Source organism: Delphinus delphis, chromosome 9, assembly GCF_949987515.2.
Source record: "Delphinus delphis chromosome 9, mDelDel1.2, whole genome shotgun sequence".
NCBI lineage: Eukaryota > Metazoa > Chordata > Mammalia > Artiodactyla > Delphinidae > Delphinus > Delphinus delphis.
The window spans coordinates 52,680,702-52,695,283 of NC_082691.1; the positions used below are offsets into that span (position 1 = coordinate 52,680,702).

The window sequence follows — 14,582 nt, forward strand, 5'->3', positions numbered from 1 at the left end:
ACTTCAGTGGGAGCAGTGTCAAAGAATTTATAACAATTTTTAAAACTGCCACACTAAGAAATCTGAATTTATAAAATAATTTTATGTTATGAGGGTTAAAGATAGCTATAATAATAACATTTGCTGAGTGCTTACTCTGTGCTAGTTAATTCTCATATTCATTCTTTGAGGGATGTCCTATTATTATCTCCATTTCACAGAGGAGAAAAATGAGGCTTAGGGAGGATAAGGAACTGGCCACACCCTACTGAACAGGAGAATGGAGGTTGAACTGAGATTACCTGGCTATAGACTACAGGAGCTTCACCACTGGGCTATATCATTCCTTCTTAGCTAATTAGAGCAAAGCCCTTTAAGAACTGTTAAACAAAAAAATTAAAGTTATGGGCCCTCACCAAATATTAAGAAATGTTTTGCATACAATTGTTACTAAGACAATTGTTACTAAGATGTGGTGGTCTTGGACCAATAGCAATTGAACAAAATGTCTCACCTCTACATAGACACCTGTACATTGGCAGAGTATTTTCCTGGCAGGATTGGACAAGCTTAAACTGGTAGAGCTGGAAACTTCCCCAGGAAGAATGAGATGAGTCATGGAGTTTGAAGGTTACTGTATTGTGACTGCTGGGAAATCAGGCTTTTGTCTTTTACTCGTAGTTGGATATCATTACAAAGTTCAGAGATAGTTTTGCATCCAGAATTTGGCTGTTATCAAGACATATTCTGACACAAAGTTATTTCATCTTTCAGGGCAATTAGAAAGTTGATAGCTAAAGCACAGAGATACAAAGCTCCCGTTTTTGACCTCAGTTTTTACACATCAGACCAAGTAATCTGGCATGTTCATGTCCTCCAAAAAATGTAAAATTGCAGAGAGACCCACCTCTGTAATGAATTAAAAATCTGTGTCCTGCAGGAACCCTGCTTCTTACTAGAATACCTCAGCATGCAGGTCAGACAGTGTAACCCTTGTGACACCAGCCTGGAAATGCTAAGGGCTTGGGGTGTAGTGAGCAACCCCAGAGTTCTGTGGCTTTAGAACCAATGTGGATACTGAAATTTCAACCCTGCCTGCCCTGTTTCCAGGGAATTGGTGTAGACTGGAAATGGGATCTCCTCTAGCCTTTCATTTCCATCCACCCCCAGCCACTCTCCCTGCTGCAAATGGCTGTCATGGCTTCTCTGTCCACACCCTGACCACCAGAGACTTCTGGCATTGTTCCTGCTGCAGAGCTGCCCTCTCACCAGTCAGTCTCTGATGGGACACACAGCCCTGCAGGGTCCACTGCTTCACAGAGCTACCGTCCTCCTCTCCTGCACTGCCCAAGTTTAAAGAGATTTTTTTCGACTATGGTAAGAAAGAGCCTTCATCTAATCTTGGCATCCAAAGGTAAACATGGTCTTTGTACTTGACTCTTTCTACCATCAGGTAATATAGGATGTTTTCCAAAACCTGAGCAATTCAACCAAGAGTCTCCACTCAAAGCATTTCTCACCAACATGGAATCCAAACCCACCATGGTCCCTTAACCCTCCCGCCCAACCATAGTAAAGTCTCATTCTTTCCCAGGCACTTCCCAAAGAGCTGCATCAGTCTTATATTTCCATTTATTCATTCATTCAGTAATTATTTATGGACCACTTACCATGTGCCAACTACTTCACTTGGTGTTCAAAATACAGCACCAAGCAAGGCAGGCATCCTCCTGTCTTCACAGAGCCTTCATTCTAGCACTGAAAAGGACACAAAACAAATACACCATTCATTATACATGCATACCTGAGTTCATTCCAGTTGGTATAAATTATTTTAAGTCTTTGGTTGGGAGTTATAGACAATTCTGGATAGTTTCAGGAAAGAACAGAATCCATGGGAAAGTCATAGACGTGTCTAACGGAATACAAGGAGGAGATAAACTAGTGCAAGAGTCAAATTAGCTCTACCTCTTTGGCAAGAGTTAATGGGTCTTCCTTCTGATGTGCTTCATTAATGTGACTTAATCAGCAAAGCTTCGAGTCTTTCAGTTCAAAAGGGAATGTCTTTGGTCCATCTTAAGGTTAGTGTCTGCTCCTGGACTAATGGATCAGAGCCAGGGAAGCTGGTCTTAGTGTACAGACACTGTTGAGGGGCACCCCTGAATAATGGGTTAAGACCCCAGAGAAGAGGTAAGGCAGCCTCTGCAAAATTATTTATACAACAGAAGTTGGAATGGCCCCAAGAGCATCTGACCTAATTTGGGGAAGGGGGTGGGTTCAAAGAAAATTTCATTGTGGATGACAAATATAATCCCATCACCGAAAGGATGAAGAGGATTTAGCTAAGGCAAAAGGAAAAGTGTGGGAAGGAGAGAGAGTGGGGCATAATGATAAACAGGAATGGTATCTGTAACTCAGAGGTAAGAAGGAGTAAGACACATCTGAGGACCCATGAGAAGGCTGGATTATAGCCAACAGCAAATCTGAACTGGTGGACTGGAGGTCTTATCTTCAGCCTCACATACCTTTGATCAGCCCTCCCAGGAAGCCAGTGGGACACCGGGTGGCCAGTAAGGGCACTGCTGAGTACCTGGACAGGGCATCGAGAGCAGTCTCTTTGCTACTGTTTAGTAATAGACCTAGTTGACACCTCTGATTTATGACTATCCTTGCCTTTCAGAAAAATACTCATCTTCTTTACAGTGTCAACTACAAATTGGCACTTGCCATGGGCAGTTGCCATCTACCTCTACAAGGTTAAGTCACGTGATTCTGCAGCTGCTGACCTTCAACACCCCCTGAAGGGAATTCAGGGTGGAGAGCAGGAATGAGGCACTCTGTGCTCTGGAAAAACTGGCAGAACAGGTCTTCAGATAGTTAGATATTTTTAGGAGCTGATTTTATGAGTGCAATTCTTGTATCTCCTCATATCTAGAAAAGCACTAAATTCCTTCATGGTGACGTCTGCTCCTCGTGACTAGCAGAGACCTTCTGCAAAAATATGTGCTTGATTGCATGTACTCCCCCTTCACCAAAATCACATATATTCTGACCTTCCCCCCTACCTCTGTGGAGCAGTTTCTCAGAGCTATCTGAAATGCTGTCTCCCGGGATATAGTCCTCATTTTGCCCCAGATAAAACTTAGCTCGCAACTCTCACATTGTGCATTTTTTTAGTCATCAACAGAAATATATTGGCTTTTTTTTTTTAAAAAAAAAAAAAAAAAGATTAAAATTCACTTCACCTACTTTCTCTAGATTTTATAGATATGCTACCTGATCTTTGTATCTATAAAACAGACCTATATAAATTCTAGCTGAATTTTAAATAGTTCTTAAAGCAGCTCTTGAATTTTAAGAGTCTATAAAATTACTTTCCTATTAACCTAAGGCCAGAAATTGAGCTGTTTTGTTTTTTTGGAGAAATAATAACCCTAGGAGTTACATAAGATGATCTGACCAAGATTTATTAACACTTTAGGGAATAATTCCAAGTAGCTATTGTGATAACAGTGGTGATCTGAGCTGAGCAAATGTGGAAGTCTGTGGTGGATTAAAGTGAGCCACAGATTCCTTGCCGTTCCTTTCATTAAGAGATGGAGTCTATTTCCCCTCTCCTGAACCTGGGTTGGCCTGGAGAGTTGCTTTGACCAGTAGTGTAATGAAGGGGAAGCGCTACTGTGCTAGCTTCAGGCCTAAGCCTTCAAAAGGCAGGCAGTTTCTGCTTTGTGCTCTTGGAAGCCAGCTGCCATGCTGTCAGGAAGCTCCAGGACTACTGAATGGTGCGAGAGAACACAGACAGGTCCCAGAGGTTGAGATTCCAGCACCAGCCATGCTCCCAACTGAGTGCAGCTCCTGGTTGATCTAAGTTATACCCTGTGAGCTGGAGAACTGCCCAGCTCAACCCACAGAATTAATATATCATAAATTTTTGTGTTTTAAGCCATTCAGCTTTGGGGTGGTTTGTTACACAGCAATAGCCACTGAAGAGGTTCCATGTGGATTGCTTTTCCATTTTTTTGGGAGGTAGTGGATTTTTTTCTATGACTCTAATGTCATAGAAGCCAGCAAAGAGAGTGTGCCATGAAGAATGGAACAGCCTTAGAGGAACTGAAAAGACTTAAACCTCTTGGTGGTTAAAGGGAAGTATTCCAGGAAAGAGAGAAAGGCTGAGGTACACAGTAGGATGGGAATGTCAGGGAGAGATGTTTGTAATTGATGGAGTGAAATTCTCAAAAGGTGGTAAGGGAGGGGTTTCTAGCAGAAGAAGGGGTTGATTTAGCCTTGGGAGGGAGGAGGTCACCTCTTCCCATGAAAGTGGGACTAACTGGGGAAGAAAATCCAGGAAATCCTGAGGTGGCAGGGAGAAAAACTGAAGAAGCTAACATCAGAGGATGGGATCCCAGTCAAGCAGAGGTAAAGATCATATGCAGAGGAGGAGGGAAGCCAATGATTGCAATAATGACCTGTTTGGAAGAATACCAATAATAAATAAATAGTAAGTAGGCAGACTAAGTATGAAAAATCTTAAATCACAGGTGATGGTTCACTGCAATTGTTCTAGCAGTTAGAAGAGAAAAGTAAACATTTAATAGAGAAAGTAAAAGCTGGCAGATTTGACCTCCAGGGCCCAATGCCTTTCCCATACGTAACTCATCCGAATGAATTGCCTTTTCATTCCTTCTTTAGTGGAACTAATCCTTAGCACAGTGTCCACAACCAGGGGAGAAGGGACACGTTCCTGCAACAAGGGAGATGGCTCTTCTGAGACCTAGAGATTCCCCTCACTCAGGAAGTGGGCAGCATCTGGGCAAATCAGCGGGTATGAGTCCCATGTTTGGTAGAAGTGGCCACATGGAAGCTCTTCTCTTTTTTGATGACCCTGGAAAGTCTATTTCATGTTCTCTCGAAAAAGGAGAAGGGAGCTGAACATGGAAATCATTAAATGTTCTCAAGTGTCCTGTCTGCACCCCTGAGGAGGAATCACTCTTATTTAAGTGTGTGATTTTAGCAATGGTATCACCAGAAGTGTTAAGCTAAATACGAGATGAGATAATTTATAGGGTTTAGTAACACATGACACTGGATGTATTCTGCTTCTGTAGCTCATTAGCTGGGTGACTTTGGACAAGTTTATTTAATGACGCTGAGCCTCAGTTTTATCATCTGTAAAATGGTGGTTATGAAAATAGCTTCTCCGATTATCTCACTGGCTGTTGTGTAAGGATCAAATGAGATAATGAATATATAGGACACTTTGAAAGCACTCTCCAAATATAAGGTATATTGCATAAGTCACTTGTGAAAAATACCTTTGCTTACTGTAGAAACTCATCCGAATCCTGAGACAAACTAGTAGGAGAATTTTACTCTTCCTTCCCCAAAGCACAAATGAAGAAAGGATTTTTTAATACTTTCGGGCGATACCTTGTTGGACTCTGCATGGAACGGATTTGTGATTTGCTGAGCTTCTGAAACCTTCTTTTCCAGTCACTCTGCTAAAGTACCAGTGAGTCATCCACCTAGATTATAAGCGCAGTGGGGTTGGGGTCAGGATGATTGGCTACATGGGAAGATTCTGTCTGGAATAGGGTTAAGTGGATAACCACTGACATAGGAAAAAAGCCTTTGAGTGGCATGAGAAAGAAATAGTACATTTTCAGACAAATAACTATTATAAGTTTGATAGCTGCACAGTGTTCTGGTTTAAAGACATAAACTCAGGGACCAGATCATGTGCATTTGAATCTCAGCTCTGTCACTTACCAGCTGTGGGACCTTAGGCAAGTTGTCTAACTTCTTTGGTTTTCCTCCCTGTACAATGAGGAACATAATGGCGCCTCCTTCATGGGGTTATTGGGAGGAGTCAAGGAGTTAATATTTATAAAACACTTGGAACAATGCCGGCCACATGCAAGTGCTACATTAACAATTTATTAAATAAGTTATGGGGCAGATGGTATTTCGTACATCAGACTCCACTTAGACCTCTGTGTTTGTTTGCTAATTAGATACACTGAATACAAATTTTAAAGAGCCTGTGTGTTTACAGACCTAAATGTAAATATTTTCAGAGACATCCCCTGTATTTGGTGTGAAACCTTTACACGAACACATTACAGAGACTTTCTTAAGACCTCATACCAGGTTTGAGAACCGTGATTGCACATGTGCTCTCAGATTGGGCAATGTGTTTAACCTTCACGCCTCAGCTGCTCTCTCTGTAGTAATGCTATAAAAAATGCTTGCTTCACAAGGGTGTCATGAAGATGAAAATGAGATAATGTTTGTAAAACTCTTAGTGCTTGCCTGGAGAGGCGCCACCTAAATGCAGACTGTAATTATTAACATCATCTGATATCCTAATGGTGACTGGCTTAAATGCCATTATCTTACTAAATGACTAAAGCCAATCTCAGAAATTACAGTGTTGGGTGGTTGGATAGTTAGGAACATAGCATCAGACAGCTTCCTGCATGAAGGCTGTCGAGAAGGCACCACCGCTTTGCTGTGTTAAAACTCACTAGCAGCGCTATCTGGATTCCCCTGGGGCAGACTCTGAGAGCTTCACCAGTTTGCAAATATGGCTCTCTCTGGGTTACCCTCTGTCATTCCTGAGTGGTCCCAAGTCCACAGGAATCTGGAGCGGGAAGATTTGGAGCGTGAGTTTCCTTCCTGAAATTCATTAGCCACGTGGGCTCACAAAGCTTTTTAGAGTGGTTTAAAATTTTGTGGAACCAGTGATATCAATCTTCTCCTGCCTGTTCCAGGTTTACATGAGATAGACAGATAGGTGACAAATGCTTATTGAGTAAAGTAATAAAAACTGATAGAGCCGGAAAATCTTTCTGTAAAATTCCGCTATCCCTGGGGGGCAGAATATTCCAAAATGGGAGACATATAATTGGTAACAGGCAAGGTGATTTTAGGTGGTACACAGATGAATATTATATATATGTATATATACACAAACACATATATAGACACATATACACTTCTACATGTGTGTCTGTATAAAAATTAAATACTAGGACATAAAACCTGTGCATTCATGGATATTATTGCTTTGCTTAGGCAAAGATAAAGTTGGTAATTGAAAAAGATGGTTGGTAGTAACTAAAAAAATCTATTTGACTTAAAGGAAAAAATTAGGTAATTAATAGTAATAGGAAATAATAATGCAGTTTTTATAGCAAAAATCATGACTAACGTTAAGGAAACTCCATCTCAGAAGAAAGATGAGAGAGCCCCTGTTCGTTTCAGATTTCTGAGTGCGGGATTTAGATCTCAGGGCAGAATCTAGAGAACAGTGATTTCTCTGTATTGATGGCCACTGTCTGCAAAGTCCTTTTACATGCTTTTGCTTATTTTCAGATCAGGCATAATCATTTCTGTTTCATAGACAAGGAAACAGACAGTGTCCTTGAAAAGTTGTGCAGGAGCAAGCTGGCAAGTGAATAAAAATCTGCACATGTTATAATACTGTTTAGGGAAAAGAATCATATGCTAAATGGTTTTTACAAAGTAGAAAACTAGTTACTAAAGCTAGCGGTCATTCATTTCACTCCTTGGAAACCGACACTGCTAATGGTGGTCCTGTTCTTCTGGGATCTTTCATGGATCATGTGCTGAGCGCTGTGCTAGAGCTGAGGCCTCAGTGGGCATTACCTGTCTCTTACTTCAGGGGCTTAAATCTGGTCGTAGGTTACCCACTACTAGCCCAATTGGGCCTCCAGTTATGTTTTGCTTGAATAGTAGAGTGTTACAGTTTTTAAAAAATGTGTTGTTAGTATTTAAGAAGCTGGAGATTTTACATAAATATCTGGTGCCCGGCGTTGCTTAAAACCATGTGAAGATCTGGCAAGACCAGGTCTCGGGTTCTTGCTTAGTTGGCCTTGGGCAGGGACTCTGTGCTCTCTGGGCCAACACAGTCACTTGCTGGACTCACGTTTCTTTCCCTCCTTTACCTTGGAGAGCCCAGGTGCAAAGAGCGGTACAGACAAGTCAGCAATTCTTAACAAATGAGCCCTCGCCAGGGAGCAGCAAAATGAGCACAGTGGACATTAGCCTGAAGTGTAAAAAACACAAGTTGGGAGAAATCAGCCATATTTTCATGGAACCTAAGGTTAAATATTAAAACAAATGATATATCATGGTGCCTGCAGAATATTTTTACTGCTTTGGCTGTTTCCAGAATTCTTCCACACAATTTGCCATTCACACCCCAACTTTGAGAAATAGACTAGGCGGGAATTATTATCCACATTTTATTGATTAGGAAATTGAATGTCTAAAATTGAAAGAAGTTTCCCAGAAACAGAACCTGAGACAGGGATTTGGGTGCTGTGATCTCTTGAGCAAGTGCTCTTCAGGAAAATCCTGTGGGGGAAGGAGTGAAGCAGGAGAGGCAGGGAGGCGATGTGGTCTCAGATCAAGACCACCAGGACCTGCAACGTGGGGGAGGGCTCTGGAGCTTTAACCACCCACAGAATTGTTCCTTCCTGGGGCCGTGGTGCCAGCATTTTGTACCACTTCCCAATCAGTCATTGGCTGTGACCTCCCCCCACCAACCTCCTGAGTGAGGTGGCTCCTCTTTTTAGCCCAGGACAACCTTCCCAGAAATGGGGGCACCTGTGAGCCTTCAGCAGCCAGCACTCAGAGCAGCAAGGGACCCCAGTAAACAGGATCTGGGAGGGGGTACCGCAACAGCATCTTTGAAAATACTGAACACGCAGAATCACAGTGAGTTCAACTAACAGCACTATCTACTCAGGCAGTGCACACACACACATACCATGCACAGTGTGTTTCAGAAAATACACCAGGGTTCCTTCCAAAACCGGAAAGTTCTCAGTCTACATTTTTTGAGAAATTGAGAGGAAATGGGTCCCACTTCTAAAAAATCCAGTTTCACAGCTTATTCTGTGAAACTGTGGAAATGATTGAAAAATGAAGTCTTAGAGTTTATAAATCAATAGATTAAAATATACATATAGATATACATATACAGAATATATGCATATGGATATATAGTGTATGTATGGCTATAAATATAGCTATAAGATGTGATGGTTAATGTTTGGGAAAAATATCTTGCCACAGAATATGGAAAAGCTTTGTGTTCAAAGGGTTTAGAAAATAAATTATCCTTTGACAGAGCCTAGCCCCTTGGGATTTGTCATAAGAAGGAAGAAAGAATTTCCAAGAAATATCAGGTTGTCCTTCTGGCATATTCGTACTTTGTTCTGAAACAATTTGAGTCAGAAGCACGTTTCATCAAGTATAGAAGTTGTAGGTTTTGCTAAGTGTGAACAGAAGAGAAAAAAAATGAGATGCAGGGTTACATTTTTAACCTCTAAAATGTTTAGATAAAGATTTAATAGAATACTCCTTATTAAAGGATGTGAATTATGTGTCCATCCTTCACAACTGATGGGACGTTGTCAATACCCACAACTGTGGCAAATCAGGGAGAAAATAAACTGGCAAAAGTCCGAGGTAAAATATATTTTATTTTATTATTTTTCTTCTCTGATTTTTTTCCATAACACCTTCAAGGTGCCATCCCAAAGCTATTATCATAACTGAATATTTTGCATAATGGAAAGCACAGGCACCTCAGATCTTCTTTTGCATGACAAATGCTTAATTAGAAAAATAATGGGATGGAAATGAAATTGGTATTTACTATGACTGGAACAGAGAATTGTCCTGGAGAAGAAAATTCAGTTTTAATTTACCAAAGGCAAAAAGAAAAACAGATTAAAAAAATAAGCAAGCAAGCAAGAAAAGAATCTTACATGATGGAAATAAATCAGAGACTAAAGGGCATGGCTTGTGCCTGTAGTTGGGATGGAATTCCTCTCTCTCTCTCTGTCTCTCTCTCTGTCACATCCACCACACACACACATACACACACATACACATACACATCACATCATAAAGGCCAACACAATTTTTTAAAATGTGATATTAAAGTCCTTTTTAATTGCTTGTGAAAAAAAGAATCAAGCCCTCTAAATGTTACATTTCCATCAGATTAGATAAAATATATACCAAATTAGTGTATCGTCTAATTCTGCACTGCATTAGCAACCTAATTATAACTGTGAAATAATTCAGTGTAAAACCATATGCTAAAATATGGTAATTGCTATTTTATGGTTTTTGAAGAACTAGTTGTATTTTCCTATGTCTCTTTGAGTTGTTGTTGCTGATTTGTTGCCTCCGGCTAGTGAGTCAGAGGCCATAGGATTCTACTTTACCACAGAATAGGAGAATTACATTAATTCCCCCCTTTGCATTTATTTGTAGATTTTCATTCTTTAACAGCAGTACATCTCGTCATACAAAAGAGGATAGGGTCCCACACAAGTTGGGTGCCTGAATCCTTTGTCCATCTCAGGCTTGATCTTGTGAAGCTATCTAAAAATGTGCATGGGATGTACATAGGTTCTCAAGATTCTTTTTTTGGGAACATGTACAAAAAGTAGAAAGCCTTGAGTTATTTGTTTGAATGCTGGGCCAGAGAATATTATGTGCATTTCCCTCCATTGCAGCTGATGTCATCAAGTTCACGCTACCGTTGTTTGTTCTGATTTTGTGTTTTTAAATTGTGATGTACTTCTTTAGAGCAGTTTAGATTCATTAAAAAATCGAGAGGGAAGTTCAGAGACTTCCCATCTAGCTCCTACACCACACAAGCGTAGCCTCCCCCATTATCAACATCACTCACCAGTTGGTACAGTTTTTAATAAGGGTGAAGCTACATGGATACATCACAATTACCCTGAGTCCACAGTTTACATTACAGTTCACTCTATGGGTTGGACAAATGTATAATGACATATATGCACCGTGATGATATCATACAGACTATTTTTACTGCCCTAAAAGCCCTCCGTGTTCTGCCTGTTCACTCCCTGACTCCACAACCACTGATTTTTTCTTTTCTTACTGTCTCCACAGTTTTGCCTTTTCTGAATGTTAGATAGCTGAAGTCATACAGTAATTAGCCGTTTCAGATTGGCTTCTTTTACTTAGTAATATACGTTTGAGTTTCCTCCATGTCTTTTCATCCCTTGGTAACTCCTTTCTTTTTAACACTGAATACTGTTCTGTTGTCCGGATGTACTACAGTGTATTTATCCATTCACCTACTGGAGGGCATCTTGGCTGCTTCCAAGTTTTGGCATTTATGATTTAAGTTGCTATAAACATCCATGTACAGGTTGTTTTCTTTTTCAGTTTTTTACTCCTTCTAGGACAAGGACAAATTAAGACTGTCAGATGGGAGAAGCTATTCAAATTTTTAGCTGTGAATTGTGTTGCCTTCAAAAATGCTGCACAGTAGGTCCTCAACTCATTGGAATGTCTCAGCCATCTGTGTGTGTGTGTGTGCGCACACGTGCATGCGCACCCAGTTCAACTTGTCACCATTCCACCAGACTTGGCCCAACTTTTAATTGGGAAAAATGTGAAGAGAGGGCTCATCCCTGCCTCTATATCTAGGTAAAGAGGAATTTGCACTGAGTTCCACTTCTTTCTCTTCTTACTAAGGGGTCTGAGGTACACACTGTTTGACATCTTTTTTTCCAGAGTCAAATCCAAGACAGAGGAAATGATACTATATATTAATCAAGGAGCATCTGCACTGTGACAACCGGATCACTCACACTTCATGCTTAATCAGAACATCCATCCAGCTTCTGTATCACCTTTGAATAAAGATAGCAACAAGACTGCAATGGTCAGGACCATGAGTTTTATTAAACAGGAAATTGGAAACTGTTCCAGTTCATTCATTCCTCCCGTCAACATTCCTTTGCTAGGTACCCATCCCGGTACTAGGCTCTGGGAGTTGAAAACAACATGAGATGCAGTGTAGGGTTGGGGAGGGTAAGGTAACTGCAGACAGATGTGAAGATACCAGGTCACAAGCAGCCCTAGAGCCTGAGCTATAGGTGCGATGTCAGAAGTAGGCATCCAGCAGATGGAGCTTTGTGGAAAAAGCAGTGGGAGGTCCCTTCTTTTCCATCCCTATTGTCAATGCCCAAATTCAGGCCAACATCACTTCTTACCAGGACTACTCACTGTGAGGGGCTTTTACCTGATCTCGGCCACCAGTTCTAGCTCCTTAAATCCACCCTCCTCACTGCTACCAGAAGTCTTCCCCAAATGCATATCAGACCATTTCCCAGCATTACTTACAACCCTTAAGCATCTTGCCCTCACCTTGCAGACCAAGGCCAAGCTCATCAGCAAGGGCCTCCATGAGCTGGCCATCCTGCTTCTGACCACGCTTCACCCCACACTCAGGTTCTGGCAAAGCAACCGCTTGTGTGCCTGTCACACTAGAGCACTTGGGATTCCCTCCTTCCACTCGGCCTGTGCTTAAGATCCTGGATTTTACTGTCACACGGCTCTGGGTCTGACTGTGGGCTCTGCTGCTTCCTAGCTCTGTGACCAGGTGTGAGAAATTTTGACCCATGAGCCTCAGTTTGTAAAGTGGGGATGATAATGGAATCTGCTTCATAGGACACTGCTGTGGGAATTAAATTAAATAATGAATGTATATCACATGTCAAGTTCCTAGTCCATAGTAAGCGTTCAACATACTTTACATTATTCCTACTATCTTTTTTTTAACTTTTAAGACAGTTAGGCTTAACCTTCTCCAGGAACTTTTTCCTATTCTGCCTCCGGTTTCACAGACTGTATTAGACACTTCTTTTACGGGGTCCTCATTACCCTGGGTGTAGCTCCTATTGCAGTGTACTATAATTATTGTCCTGCACCCAAATTATTGTTTCAGACCGTGAACCTCATAAGGGTAGGGACTGTCACTTCACAGTCATTCCCAGACCCACAGTGTTTGACATCGTGCCTAGTGCCAAGCGGTGCTTCGTTTGTATTTGCCCATCAAGAAGCCCTAAGGAGCCAACTGAGGCAAGAAGGAGCCAGTATGTGCTTTGCCAGGCAGAGCGATGCCTCTGTAGCCACAGCTGGGAATCCAGGCCAGGAGATGGAGCCACAAAGGGTCAGGCACCCCGGTGTGCATCCAGGAAGTGAAATGGCAGAATCCATCAAAAACGTCTGGGTAACGGGCTCAGGACCCGGGGGCAGGACGGTGGGCCCAAGGCTTCCTGACGCACATCCTTTCTGCTCCTATGGAGGGCGGTTGCTTGAATTCATCCTGGCTAGAGTTAGGAAGAGGGGCAGGAAGCAGGGCAATTTCTCACAACAGACACGGAAAAAAAGATATCCTGGAAAATCAGCAAAGCTTTCTCTACTTGATGACCATTTTCTTTCTTTCTTTTCTTTTTTGTTTTTTGTAAATAAGATTTTAGCTATAGTTTTTTTTTTTTTAATATATTTATTTATTTGGCTGTGCTGGGTCTTAGTTGCGGCACGCAGGATCTTCATTGCCATGTGTGAGATCTTCATTGCGGCATGAGAGCTCTTTTAGTTGTTTCATGCGGGGTCTAGTTCCCTGACCAGGGATCGAACCCGGGCCCCCTGCATTGGAGGCTTGGAGTCTTAACCACTAGACCACCAGGGAAGTCCCCATTTTCTTTTTGTTATTAGAAATATTGTGGAAAGAAAGAAGGTCTTCTTTTTAGGGAAGTTCCATGTTTCCCACAGAGAAGGAACCATTTTGGTGATGTGTCCTGCATTATGGTTTTGTGGTTCCAGATTTTGACTCGAAAGGAAAAGAGTTCTGAGGTGGTCATGGACCTTTGCAGGTGCTCTGGTTTAGCCCTAACCACACAGAATAAGGCAGCCGGTTGAGAAAAGGAATGTGATGTCAGCAGAGACAAGCCTCCCTTCCACTTAGGGGTCATGATATATATGTGCATCTTTTCTGGGCAGGCTCGGTTTGGCCGTCTTTTTCTATGTGACCAACAGAAAACAGACAGACAGAAAAGCAGGAAGTTCTGAGAGCTGCTTCATGATTATTGTTACTAAGGAAACCAATTCTTTAGTATTCATGTGTTCGGCAGATTGTTGCTCTGAATCTCTGAGGCTGAGGCGATATCACAGAATAGCACGAGGGAGAAGAAGGGATGAAAACAGCCAATCAATATGGAAGCTCTTTAAGACTATGTTCCTAATTTAGCCATCATTCGTGATTACTAATGGCTTTAAAAATGAGATCACTGCTAGCGTCAAGTGATTTATATAGTGATCAGGAGTACGTTTTCCTGCTGCATTTGTATAATCATATTCCCATAGTATCCATGCACTGGAAAAGCCTCTCTGAAGGGGACAAAGATCCTTGAAATCTCGTTCCATTTTGAGAAAATCATCTTTGTGTGAAAAGGGCATCTGAAATTTATCTCCATCTCTTGTCCCTATTGCAAAACGCCTTTCCCTTAGTATCTGAAGTTGGAGGTGGCAAGTGTATCGTTAATGAGCACAAAGGCAACATTTTCTCTAGCAGAGGATGAGAGCATTCACCATAGCTGAGCATCAGTTCCCAAATCTAAGAGAAGTCAATCCCACAGAAGTCACAGTCCCAAAAGGACACTCGTAATCCTGCGGGTGGGCCTGTGGGTGGCAAAAGCCTTCAGAATATTAAAGAGCCAAGTCAGGGAATATGG

General features: G+C 41.7%; 1 long non-coding RNA gene and 1 other non-coding gene across 2 annotated transcripts in view; one reads left to right on the forward strand and one right to left on the reverse strand.

The window, feature by feature from the left end:
- The window catches only part of LOC138414170 (uncharacterized), a 114,686-nt gene that overhangs the window by 79,989 nt on the left and 20,115 nt on the right, over positions 1-14,582 (forward strand). The gene's annotated exons all lie outside the window — the stretch shown is intronic.
- Positions 13,468-13,540, reverse strand: TRNAW-CCA (transfer RNA tryptophan (anticodon CCA)). Its single transcript has one exon. It is a non-coding gene; the product is annotated as a tRNA-Trp (tRNA).